This window comes from Nomascus leucogenys, chromosome 17, assembly GCF_006542625.1.
Source record: "Nomascus leucogenys isolate Asia chromosome 17, Asia_NLE_v1, whole genome shotgun sequence".
NCBI classification, from domain to species: Eukaryota; Metazoa; Chordata; class Mammalia; order Primates; family Hylobatidae; genus Nomascus; species Nomascus leucogenys.
The window spans coordinates 74,572,686-74,586,195 of record NC_044397.1 but is presented as its reverse complement, the minus strand read 5'-3'; the positions used below and the strand labels follow the sequence as shown (position 1 = coordinate 74,586,195).

At 39.8% G+C, this 13,510-nt stretch overlaps 1 long non-coding RNA gene across 1 annotated transcript in view; it reads right to left on the bottom strand.

Moving 5' to 3' along the window:
* The window catches only part of LOC101176058, a 42,320-nt gene that overhangs the window by 22,637 nt on the left and 6,173 nt on the right, over nt 1-13,510 (bottom strand). Inside the window, exon 2 of the long non-coding RNA XR_004026392.1 lies at nt 10,793-10,942. This is a non-coding gene — a long non-coding RNA (uncharacterized LOC101176058). The remainder of the gene's footprint in view (nt 1-10,792; nt 10,943-13,510) is intronic.

Below are 13,510 nucleotides of genomic sequence, written 5' to 3'. Positions count from 1 at the left end.
AAATACTCATTTGTTATTTTGTTCTATAAATAAAAATTAATTAAAACACTTTAAAAGAAGTGATTCAATCCATTTGGAAGAAAGCAATTAAATTGTAAAAATATAAAAATGGCTACTATTATATCCAACTTACAGTAAATATACAAGAAGGACACCAAGGAAAGTTGATAGGAATTTACTTATCTTTTGGCTGCCTTTTAAACAGGTACTTCAGGTCTTCCACAGGTTCACAGTGGCTGATGGGATCTTCAGGTTCCAGGTCTGGGGCTTCAGTTATTGCAGGTTGGACCCTGGAAAGATGTATCCAACTAACTATTCCCAGTACTTTGACTGGAGAAGGCATAGCCAGTACCACTGAAAATAGTCCCTTCCATTTGGCTTGTAATTGTTCAGCAGGTGATCCCTCCTTCCATGTTTTAACAAGTACCTTATCTCCTGGCCTGATTTTGGGTTGCTGGTTAGTTCCTGGTGTGGGGAGTCTTTGAGTTCTAAACTTTTGTACAGCCTGCTGAAATTGTCCCAGGTTAATTAGGCATGTTACTAAACTGGCTGTTTCTGGATCAGTAATTAGATCATTATTTTAAAATGGCCAGCCAGGAGTGGTGGTTCATGCCTGTAATCCCAGCATTTTGGGAGGCTGAGGCAGGCAAATCACCTGAGGTCAGAAGGTCAAGACCAGCCTGGCCAACACGATGAAACCCTGTCTCTACTAAAAATACAAAAACTAGTCAGGCATGGTGGTGCATGCCTGTAATCCCAGCTACTCAGGAGGCTGAGGCAGGAGAATCACTTGAACCAGGGAGGCAGAGGTTGCAGTGAGCCGAGACTGTGCCATTGCACTCCAGCCTGGGTGACAAGAGCAAAACTCCATCTCAAAAAAAATGGCCTTCTGTGTAACATTTCATATGAGCTTATATTAATTTTTACTCTAGGAGAATTATGGGTTCTTAAGAGGGCTACAGCCAAGAAGCTGACCCAAATTTCTGATGTTTTCTAACATAGCTTAGCTAACACCCATTTTAAGAGTTTGATTAGCCCTTTCTACTTTCCCATGTAAATAATTTTTGATTCTGAGAGCCTTAGCAGCCCCTTGAGTTCTAAAAGATAGGTCTTTATCACTTTAGAGGCTTTGGGGTAACCCAAACTAGGGGATTTATTTCCTTTAAAAGAAGCTTAGCAACTTCATGAGCCTTCTTTGTTCTCATAGAGCAAGCTTCAACCCAGCCAGTAAAAGTGTCTGTTACTACTACCAAAAACTTGTATACTTTGCACACTGGCATATGGGTGAAGTCTAATTGCCAGTCTTCCCCTTTAACATTAGCCAATATGTTCACACATAGAATCTCTTTTACAATTAATTTTTCATAAACCTTCCACAACTTGTTCAAACCTTTTAGATTGTTCCTATCTCACTTAAAACCACCCTTTCACCCTCTAATCTTAGGCAAGAAATCCACATTCCCATGCTTTTTACCAAAAGTACATTATCCTTTTCTTACATGAATTCTTTTCATAACTTACCTGGACCATCTACAAAATGCTTGGACTTTCTGAGTTTTCCTAAACATCCCCCTTTTTAAACAACCAGTCATTTTACTTTAGGACAAGAATTTATCATACAAGATCTTTTCTCATACAAAGCCACCATCTCTACAACCTTCCCTCACAAAAACATATCTTCATATATATAACTTTCTTCACATCTCTCTCCCCTACTTACTGGTTCCTTACTACCTTGTTTCATAAATAACTCTTTGTTTTAAAGTCCATAATTTGAATTAACTTTCAGATAACCTCCAAACTACACAAAATAATTCTTTCTCACCAATAACACATATTTTTTGGCATATTTTATATACAGAATTATATATTAACTATAATTCATATCTTTATGTATTAGTCTGTTTTCACGCTGCTGATAAAGACATACTCAAGACTGGGCAATTTACAAAAGAAAGAGGTTTATTGGACTTACATTTCCACATGGCTGGGAAGGCCTCACAATCATGGTGGAAGGCAAGGAAAAGCAAATCACATCTTATGTGGATGGCAGCAGGCAAAAGGAGAGCTTATGCAGGGCAACTCCCATTTTCAAAACCATCAAATCTCATGAGACCCATTCACTATCATGAGAACAGCATAATTCAATCATCTCTCACCCACTGGATCCCTCCCCACAACACATGGTAATTATGGGAGCTATAAGAAGAGATTTGGGTTGGGACACAAAGCCAAACCATATCATCTTAGTAACCTTAAATTTTAGTGAAACCTTAGGAAGCAAAAAATCCTAAACTATCAGATATCAGCATTTCATAGATGAGAATAATTCCACAATTTTTGGAAACATATTCCTCCTTATCATAACCCTTTCTTAATTGGAAATGACCCAGATATCCAATGAGCATCAAAAATACTTTTAAGATTTTAAATTACACAAAATTTACCTAATCATTCATCCCATTTACATGTACTTAATTCTTTCATTTTTAACAGTTTATCTAGATTACTTCTGAAAACTGAGATATTAGACACCATCATTTAAAGTTAGTTCTTTGTTAACCATTTTTAATGGCTAATGAACATCATGTGTTCACCTAAATAAGAACCTCAAAGTTAAATACATAGGTATTTTTGCCAATAACCCAGAAGATTTAGCTAACAATATTAAATTAGTCTCATTTGTCAAAGAAGCCACATAAACTAAGACCATTTTGTTTTGGCTGGGTTAATAGCTTTATAATCTTCTATACCAAATGCTGACACTTCAACATTTCTAGCAAAGACTAATATAAAACCCAGACAAAAATGTATGCTGACAATTCTGAAGACATTTCTATTTTCATTTTACCAATAATTTTAAAGCCAGCTTGTTTACTAAAGATTTACTTAAGTCACACGAACTTGAAAATTGGTTGGACTTATTTATTTAATATATGAGTGCTCTTTTATTTATAAGCTGATTTGGTTGACACAACATATAACAATAAGTGTACATACAAATAAACACATCTAGACATGTATATACACACACAAACGAAGATCCAATAGCTTTTGCCTTGGAACTCTAGCCATGAGATATCAATACAAGCTCACAGGTTTTACATGGTTACACTTTGTTTGCCCCAATAGGTAATCCAGTGAAGGCTGTGAACCAACATTTTGGATAAAGCAGTTTCAGTGGCAGTTTGACTTTTAAAGGCTTTGCAAACCTCCTCAGACTCCAAAGAACACGGGAGCCAAATAGCACCAAAGGAGAGCACCATATGCTGACCAGGCCTGACCCTTCTTAGAACAGCAGCACCAAAGCCTGGATACATGCAACGTCATCCCACTTTCCCATTCAACAGCAAACTCCAGATTCCAAACAATACTGGGGCCAAATATTATTGCAAAAGAATATCAAATGTTTCCTCCTTAGATTATCAGGGTCAAATTCATTTCAATGGTTGAGGATGCAGCCAAGTGAGAAGTCAGGCAGAATAAATGGAGTGTTTCCTGTAGTGGTCTGCAAGAGAGAGAAAATTCTAAGGAGGGCTTAGTACTAGACCTGAGAACCTCTGCCTAGGGCATCCCCTTTGGAGAGGATGAGGTCTGAAGTTGGATCCCCTAGGGCATCCCCCTTTGAGGTCCAGTCTAAAAGTGTCAGATGTCTCTGACCTTAGGTGGGCACCAGTGTTACTTTGTATGTTTTCCCTCCAGAGGCAATGGCCTAATAGGAGCTTTTCTCTTGTCCCTGGATGAAGGTCTCAGCTTCTAGCATCCTACCAATTTAGATGGGCCATATCTTCCTGCATTCCTTGCAAGACTAAGGAGGTTCCTGAACACTGCAGAGTTAACAGTACCAAGGCTAGTGGGGTATTCCCCATGAAGAAATGGTGCAGGGGGTATATAAAAGATTGGGTTTATATTGGGTATATAAAAGATATATAGAATTTCTATGGGGTTCAGGGCAAGCAAATTGATGCCAAAACAATGAACATCAAGCTCCCCTAAGTGGAGGTCCAAGATGTAGAATGTATTCTAAAGCTTGTGGGTCCCCAAAGGTCCTCAGCCAGTCAATAGATCAAGTAGGAGAAGGGAGGTCAAAACATCTAAGAGATATTATCTTTTGTCCTTACAGGCTAACTCTATGGGAGAATTTAGCTTAAGAAAGAGGGTTTAAGTCGCCTGAAATATGTGTGAGTTCACCCTGGATGAGCTTCTGCTGCCAACTGCATCACAAGTAGGGATCAGGGACTATAACTCAGAAAGATACAAAAGAGTCCCTCCGCCTTCTGGGCAGGGGAGCTATCCCAGGTTCACTCCTTGGCCTTCAGGTAACACTATAGAGTGGTCCCGGCCAGTTTCCCTCAATTACCAAGAAGCTACTAGGAAACCGCCACTGAAAGATTGAAAAAAGGAAAAGGACTCAGGTCCCTCACCTGAACTGGGAAGTGGTGGTCAGGCACTTTCACACAGATACCTTTCAGTTTCACCGGAGAGTGGCCCTGGTTAGAAACCTGCAGTTGCCTCTGTGCTTAGGCGCTGTCCACCGAGGGTCCCAAGCTGGAAAGGGAAAAAGAAAGAGAGAGAAAAGAGTTCCCCTTTAAGAAGCAGACAGGAAAGGGGAAAACAAGAGAAGAAAAATAAATCCCAAACTTTGGGCTCTTCTCCTGGCTGGCTCGCCAATATATGTTACTGGTAGAGGGTCTTGACTATGAGTCATCCAGGTTCTTGGCATTTTGAGCAAGGAATTGGACAAAATGCACAAACCAAGCAACGAAAGAATGAAGCAATGAACGCACAGATTTATTTAAATGAAAGTACACTCCACAGACTGGGATTGGGCTCCAGCAAGGAGCTCAAGAGGCCAGTTACAGGCTTTCCTGGAGTTTAAATACCCTCTAGAAGTTTCCCATTGGTTACTTGGTTATACCCTATGTAAATGAAGGAGCGGCCCACGACAAGTCTGATTGGTTGTGGGAGGTGACAAATCAGAGGCTGAAGTGAAGTTACAAAGTTAAACATGAAGACTTGGCTTGCAACCAGTCTGATTGGTTGTGGAAGGGAACCAATCAGAGGTACTTTCCATTTTTCATCTGTGAGGCAGTGCAAAGAGAGTAGCCTCTGATACTTTTGTTACTTGGGTGTGGAGAGGTAGGGTTTTCCTTTTGATTCAGTTCTAGGAAGTCAGGGCAAATTGGCCTTAGATTCCCTGCCTCCAGACCCTATTCTTCCACCTCACAAGCATGTCATGAATGGTCTGTGTAAATCATAAGATTTATAGAAAAAACTTTTAGATAATCAAGTTGTCTATAATTAAAGGGAAATTGTTTTTAATGTTCTTTCTAGGAATTGGGTTTTGGTATTTTCTAAAAACCATTTATATACTAAAAAAACTCAGCACTTTGGGAAGCCAAGGTGGGTGGCTCATGTGGTCACGAGTTCAAGACCAGCCTGGCCAAGATGGTGAAACCCCATCTCTACTAAAAATACAAAAATTAGCCAGGCATGGTGGCAGGTGCCTGTAATCCCAGCTACTGGGGAGGCTGAGGCAGAGAATTTCTTGAACCCAGGATGTAGAGGTTGCAGTAATCCGAGATTGTGCCACTGCACTCCAGCCTGGGTGACAGAGTGAGACTCCATCACACACACACACACACACACAAAGAATTGGTTAGAACAATGGAATTTTCTTGAAGTATTGCTTCATTCTTAATAAAATTAAAATTAATAAAAGACATTATAATTTTTTAAGCAAATTTCAACTTGTATTGCATCTCACTGTTTTAAGCTTTTTCTCCTTTTAAAGTGCCTGAAATAATCACTCTATTCTTCAACTCATTTTCAGCTTCTGTAAGCTTCTTTTTTTGGGGGTTCTGTTGTGGTCTGATGCTAAAAATGTTTTCTCTTAAAGGTCTAAAGGAAATGTTTCCTTCCAACATAATATTCTGTGCTCTTGGCTTTAAATTGTTCTATGAAATCAAAAAATTTTCACTTCACAACCCAGGAAACACTCTTCCTGTGTCTAACTGTGTCCAGAATTGGTTCCTGCCTATGGGTTCTTGGTCTCACTGACTTCAAGAATGAAGCTGCAGACCCTCACGGTGAGTGTTACAGTTCTTAAAGATGGTGTGTCTGGAGTTTGTTCCTTCAGATGTTCAGATGTGTCCAGAGTTTCTTCCTTCTGGTGGGTTCGTGGTCTTGCTGATTTCAGGAGTGAAGCTGCAGACCTTTGCAGTGAGTGTTATAGCTTATACATGTGGTGCAGACCCAAAAAGTGAGCAGCAGCAAGATTTATTGTGAAGAGCGAAAGAACAAAGCTTCCAGAGTGTGGAAGAGGACTCAAGCTGGTTGTGGCTGCTGGTTTGGGTGGCCAGCTTTTATTCCCTTATTTGGCCCCACCCACGCCCTGCTGATTGGTCCATTTTACAGAGTGCTGATTGGTCCATTTTACAGAGTGCTGATTGGTCCATTTTTAGAGTGCTGATTGGTGCATTTACAAACCTTTAGCTAGACATAGAACACAGATTGGTGTGTTTTTACAGAGTGCTGATTGGTATATTTACAAACCTTTAGCTAGATACAGAGCGCTGATTGGTGCGTTTTTACAGAGTGCTGATTGGTGTGCTTACAAACCTTTAGCTAGACACAGAGCACTGATTGGTGTGTTTTTACAGAGTGCTGATTGGAGCGTTTACAAACCTTTAGCTACACACAGAGCGCTGATTGGTGTGTTTACAATCCTTTAGCTAGACAGAAAAGTTCTCCAACTCCCCACCCAACCCAGAAGCTCAGCTGGCTTCACCTCTCATAACTAATTCAAGTATCTCTTTAATTAGTCTTGACTTGCAGTTAATCTAAATGGATTCTCATAGGGAACAGCAGTCGCACTGCAGAAGCTCTTTTCTTTCGCTTTTGGGTAACTGGCCTAACAAACAGATTTTACACTTTACATTGAAATAATTCCTATGTCATTATTACTAAGTTTTGGTCTGCTTAGAAAAAACTGAGATTAAAAGAAAAAATATTTTTCATTAAGGTTATTACATCTGCGTAACTTTCTATATGTGCTTTTAAAGTCCTTGTGCCATCAAGTTACAGGGTTTAGACTCCTGGGTCTAAAAAGGATGCAAATTCCTGCTAAATCTTAAACACTGACAGCAGTTAAAGCTTTGTCTTCAGACCCTGTAGAAGATACCAATCAAAATAAACTGTGTTCATGAGACACAGGGCCAGAAATTAAAACTATTCAACTCCTCAAGACCCAGGAACTATCATGGAAGACATGGGTGTGTGACATTGTCTAAGGGCCAATTTTGAGAGCTAAAATAAGTTTAGTTTCTCTATAAATTAACCATTAATGTCGAAGGCACTGATGCAAGACTAGCATATGGGCCTCAGTCAGATTAACAAGGTTTTCTTGGAGCATTAACCCACTCCTTAATAAAAGATTATAAAAAAGGCTTATGGAAATTACATCTACGGTCAAGATGATTAAACTATTTAATATTATAGACTGTTCATAAAATTTTGGAAAACAAGTTTAATTGGCCTCATTCTGTCTTTATTAAGGCTTATTGTTTGGGAAATGAAGTCTCCTCTCAAAGAATAAAGGTTTTCACCTTAAAAAAAATCTTTGAGTTATCACTTTGTCTAAATGAATGACTTTACAATGACCTGTGATCCTACTTTGTGATATTAAGTGTTTTAAACTTTTTTTATGTTTGACAAACCTTCCAAAATCAAATTCTAACTTTGGTTCTCATTAATTTTTTGATATTAGTCCCCTGAAGTCCAAAAGAGACATATTTGGTTTATTTGATATAATAAAATCATACAGGAAGTATTGTCAAGTATGAAACAATGTTTAATCTTCTTTGGATTATATTTATGCACATATGTTATTGGTATGTGTTTGAGAATTGTATGAAATTCCTGTGATTCTGATATGTCTTGGCATATGTTATCAGTGGTAATTATTATTATGTAATTGTAATTATAATTATGTAAAATTGTTGTATGCCACAGAAGTAACCAAATATCCTTGTCAATTGTGTCTTTATGACTGTTCTAAGACTTTTGTTATCCACAGTTGTTTTACTTTTATCCTATTCAAAAGGTGGTTTTATAATCAGCTGTGGGACTCTGACAGGTGCTCTTGAATGCAGGCTTCTAACAACTTTGGAGACTGTGACGCTAGAATAGAGGAAAAACTTCTGAGACTCCAATGGAGAGCTGAAGTGTTCATGAATATCAAGCAGAAAAGGAGTTAACTGCATGGACTGAACTAATAGAAAACTGAAATAGTCCTTTTATGACTTTTTGCCCAAAACATTGCTGACCCTTTGTTTTTCAGAGCCAAGAAAACTTTTCTTTTGGGCTATTTATAGCTTTTAACAATGGAGTAAAGTATACTCCTGTAAACAAAATTTGGAGCGTATTTCTCTCTACCTGATTTCTCCAAAATTTAGAAACTAGTTGTGAGTATTCTTAACTTATGGCAATATAGTTATTTGCATACATGCAATAAGAATCTTTGAGAAAGATTCTTTCTCAAGCATGTTCCTTTGTTAACTCAGGACTCCAAAATTACTAAGCCAAAGGGAAAAATCAAGCTGGGAACTGCAGGGCAAACCTGCCTCCCATTCTATTCCTAAACAAGATAGCTACAAAGATAAGGGCACAATTGGAGACACTGGTTATTTTACCAAGGTTTTGACTGGAATGGGATGCTTTCAGATACAAACAGACTCCTTTAAAGAATGAAATTTGACTTTAGAGCCAATAAAAACTCCTTGAGAAAGCTGGTCTCATACCTTGTCTGCACAGTCCTGGAACAGGGTGACCCGTAGGGAGTAAAGAATGTCACTTTCTGACAGGCCCAGGAGCCCCAAGTTTTCTTGGGACCTTGAAGTGAGGAATTCACTCAACTAACGCAAGTATTTGCAGGCACAGGCCAGGCTTAATGCATTAAAGTTAAATCTGACATTCTTAGTGGAATAAAGTTCCGGCAAAGCCAATAAAAAAAAAGAGGAGCCTATATATAGCAAATAATTATTCTTCCGACTTTATGCAAATACTCCAGCCAAGTATAAAAAGACTACAACTTATTTTGCAAATGAATTTGTCCTATGACTTGTCTTTAGTGAAAATGAGACTGGAGAGAGGAAAATTATATTCCAACATAAACTATAGTACATCTGTCATTAGATTCTAGTCTTGCCTAATGTTTTTCAATTTTTATTATTTTCTACAACTTGGATTGAATTCTAAAATTTTTCCTGGCTACAAGTCTCCAAAATAATATTTTCAATTTTTTTCTTCTTTCCTTTACTTCCCCTCACCCCATTTTTCCTGATTTGAAATCACTTAAAATTAAGCAGTCTTTCTTAAAGCCCTACAAACTGAAGCTAGACAATGTAAACTTCAGAAGAAAATAATAGCAACCTATTTACACACATAAACCACTTTCATACCTGCCTACTGACATGGACTTCAGAGTAATACAGCCTATATCCATTTTCCAGGATTCTTCTTCATTTTGTTTGTTTGTTGTTGTTTTTCTTCCTTCCTCCCCCTATTTTCTCTTCAAAGGACATGAGACTTCATAACCTACTAAAAATGAGCTTTCCAAATAACGTGGTACTTATCCATGTAGGAATAAACTATCCTAGCCATGAGAGATCAGACAAAGCCTGAGACCAGAGACTTGTTTTCTTCTAAAATGCTGTCTCTGAGAGATTTTAAAAAGAAAAGGAGGGAGATGTGAGAGGAAAATAAATCTCAGGACTCCAAAATTACTAAGCCAAAGGGAAAAGTCAAGCTGGGAACTGCAGGGCAAACCTGCCTCCCATTCTATTCCTAAACAAGATAGCTACAAAGATAAAAAAGCTACATACCTCCCTCACAAATTGCCCACAAGAAAATTCCTTGTGGACAAAAGACAGACAGAACTCAAAGTCATCCCTTTGCTCATGTGAGATAGATGCATATCTAATTGCTTCCTTTTCCCTATTGTTTCACTAAGCCAGACTAAGACATAAGTGACTATTCCTGTAAGTTATGTATTCAGTGTAAGGTTAATTAGAAACTCAAAAGAATGCAGTTGTACATATGACCTGGAAACCCAGGTCATAGGTATGTATTCAGTGAAAGGCTAATTAGAAACTCAAAAGAATGCAAATGTACCTGTGACCTGGGAGCCCCCTCCCTGCTTCATGTTGTCCCATCTTTCCAGATGAAACTGATGTACGTCTTACATGTATTGACTGATGTCTCATGTCTCCCTAAAATGTATAAAACCAAGTTGTGCCCCAACCACCTTGGACACATGTTGTCATGCTGTCAAGACCTCCTGAAGCTGTCTTGGATGCATCCTTAACCTTAGCAAAACTAACTTTCTAAATTGACTGAGACCTATCCCAGGTATTTTGGGTTCACATAAAGTTTTAGATATGGACTCACTGTAAAAGCAAGGCTTGTTGTTTCTAAGAACTATATTGCGGAGATGAAAAGAGGGGGACTTTCAGGCTGGAAACTATCACATCCACATTCCTTTGCACATCAGCAGCAGAGTCTTTCTTTATACATGGACACAATCGAGGCTCCTCCCTGAGAACTGCCTTGCAGTCAGCAGGAGATGAAGGGTGTTAGGACACTTAGAACTGAGAAGAGTTGGCCAGGCACGGTGGCTCTTGGCTGTAAACACAGCACTTCGGGAAGCCAAGACAGGCAGATCACTGAAGTCAGGAGTTCAAGACCAGCCTGGCCAACACCCTGTCTCTATTAAAAAATACAAAAAAATTACCTGTGCATGGTGGTGTGTGCCAGTAATCCCAGCTACTCGGGAGGCAGAGGCAAGAAAATCACTTGAACCCAGGAGGTGGAGGTTGCAGTGAGCTGAGATTGCGCCACTGTACTCCAGCCTGGCAGCCTGGGTGACAGAGCTGGACTCTGTCTCAAAAAAAAAAAAAAAAAAAAAAGAGAAGAGTTTATGATATAATGCAAGAAGGGAGGGGCAGACCTTAAAGACATAAACTTACTATGTTTCAACACCATACATTTGAAAGGGGCCACAGGACTGGCCCAGAAAGTACTCCATATGTATAAAAGGGCTGCAGTTTGTCTGGTGGTATAGAACATTAAGAATCTATTTCTTTGTTGAGACTTCAGCTTTCTCTTACTCCAAACATGCTGTGCTGTTTTGTCATGGAGGGCTGATGTCTTCAGTAGTAGATACCCCAAGTCTCTTGATGCCTCTTCTTTATCCCTATCAATTCTCTCTTTACTTCCTTCCCCTTCCAATCTAGAAGCCTGTATTAGTCAGCTCAGGCTGCCATAACAAAATACCATAGACTGGGAGGCTTATGCTTAGAAATGTACTTATTCACAGTTCTAGAGACTAGAAATCCAAAATCAGAGTGCCAGCATGGTCAGGTTCTGGCATGGGCCCTCTTCCTAGCTTGCAGATGGCTGCCTTCTCACTGTATCCTCACATGACAGAAAGACAGCAAACTTCCTCATGTCTTATAGGAGCACTAATCCCAGCATGAGGGCTCTACTTTGTGACCTCATCTAAACCTAATTACCCCCCAAAAGGCCCCATCTCCAATTACCGATACATCAGGGGTTACAGCTTAAACATATATATTTTGGGGGGGCACAATTAGCCCAAAATATGGCCCAAGTCTATCATTTTGGTCATGTCTTTTGCCAGTGGTCTTACTCTCTTGCCCTTTTGTCCTCCTGGTGCAACCTTTTAGTCAAACCCCAGTCTGGGATTAGGCCAGTAGTCCCTTTCCATGGGGCAGCTCCCAGCTGTTGAGCACTGCCAGGGAAAATCACAACAGATTAAGGACCTGTGGCCACTGAAAATTAGGGTCTCCCCAGATTCATGTACTGATATGAAAGAACTATCACTTATACATGGTCTTAAGTTTAAAAAACAGCAAGATGCATTTCAGTAGGCTTAATACAATGATTTCTGTAGAAATGTAATGTGTTATCTATGTGAAATGGACTTGTATTTGCTTAGAAATAGTACAAGTTGGCTGGGCGCAGTGGTTCACACCTGTAATCCCAGCACTTTGGGAGGCCGAGGCAGGCAGATCACCTGAGGTCGGGAGATCGAGACCAGCCTGACCAACATGGAGAAACCCCGTCTCTACTAAAAATACATGGTAGTTTTATAGGCATGGTGGTGGGTGCCTGTAATCCCAGCTACTAGTGAGGCTGAGGCAGGAGAATCACTTGAATCCGGGAGGGGGAGGTTGTGGTGAGCTGAGATTATGCCATTGCACTCCAGCCTGGGCAACAAGAGCAAAACTCCATCTCAAAAAAAGAAAGAAAGAAAGAAAGAGTACAAGTTGTGAACCCAGCTGACAAAAGTATTTTTAAATGTAGAGGTTATTTAGGTTGTAAAAATATAAACAACACAAATGCATTCTAAATATTTGAAACCAGAGGCTGGGCACAGTGGCTCACACCTGTAATCCCAACACTTTGGGAGGCCAATGCTGGAGGATCACTGGAGGCAGGTGTTGGAGACCAGCCTTGGCAACATAGCAAGACCTCTCTCTACAAAAACCAAAAAAATTAGCCAGGAGTGGTGGCACATGCCTTGAGAGGCTATGGCAGAAGGATGGCTTGATCTCATGAGTTCAAGGCTGCAGTGAGCCATGATGGCACTAATGCACTCCAGCCTGTACAACAGGGCGAGAAACTATCTCTAAAAAATGTGTGTGTATATTAAATATTAATATATATTAAATATATGTAATTGTCCCCTTCCCTCCTTAATCTTTATCTCTCTGGCTTTCCATTTCAAAGCCATATGTTGCTATAATATTTGAATTTTCCAAAGAGCTTGTATTATTTTTGTAATTCGAAAGAATACAGATTAAGAAGATGAAGAAAGAACTATGGTCTATAAAGTCTATCAGTTAGGTTACTGGGGCTGCCATAACAAAGCACCACAAGCTTGGTGGTTTAAAACATCAGAAATGTGTCATCCCAGAGTTCTAGAGGCTAGAAGTCTGAAATCAAGGCCTCAGCAGGGCTGTGCTTCCTTGAGTCCCCGGGTGGCATCCTTCCTTGCCTTGTCTCAGCTTCTGGTGGTGGCTGCCACCTGTGGTGTTCCCTGGCCTGCAGCTGCATTGCTCCATCTTCACTTGGCATTCTCCCTGTGCAAATCTGTCTGTGACCAAACTCTTCTAAGGACTCCAGTCATATTAAGGGCCCATCCTAATGACTTCATCTTGTTTACATCTGCAAAGACCCTATTTCCAAACAAGTTTATATTCCCAAGTACCAGGAGTTGGGATTTCAATAAACATTTTGGGGGGACACAGTTCAATCCATAACAGTCTCCAAGCTCAGCTGGGCCTCCAGCACTGGCCTGAATTGTTTCCACATCTCCCCAACAGGGTTTATGCTGGTGTTCTTTATAGGGGGTCTTGCAACCTCCTCCATCCTACACAACGTTACAGCCCAGCAACCTTCCCCTCACATTCAACAAGTGACTTTA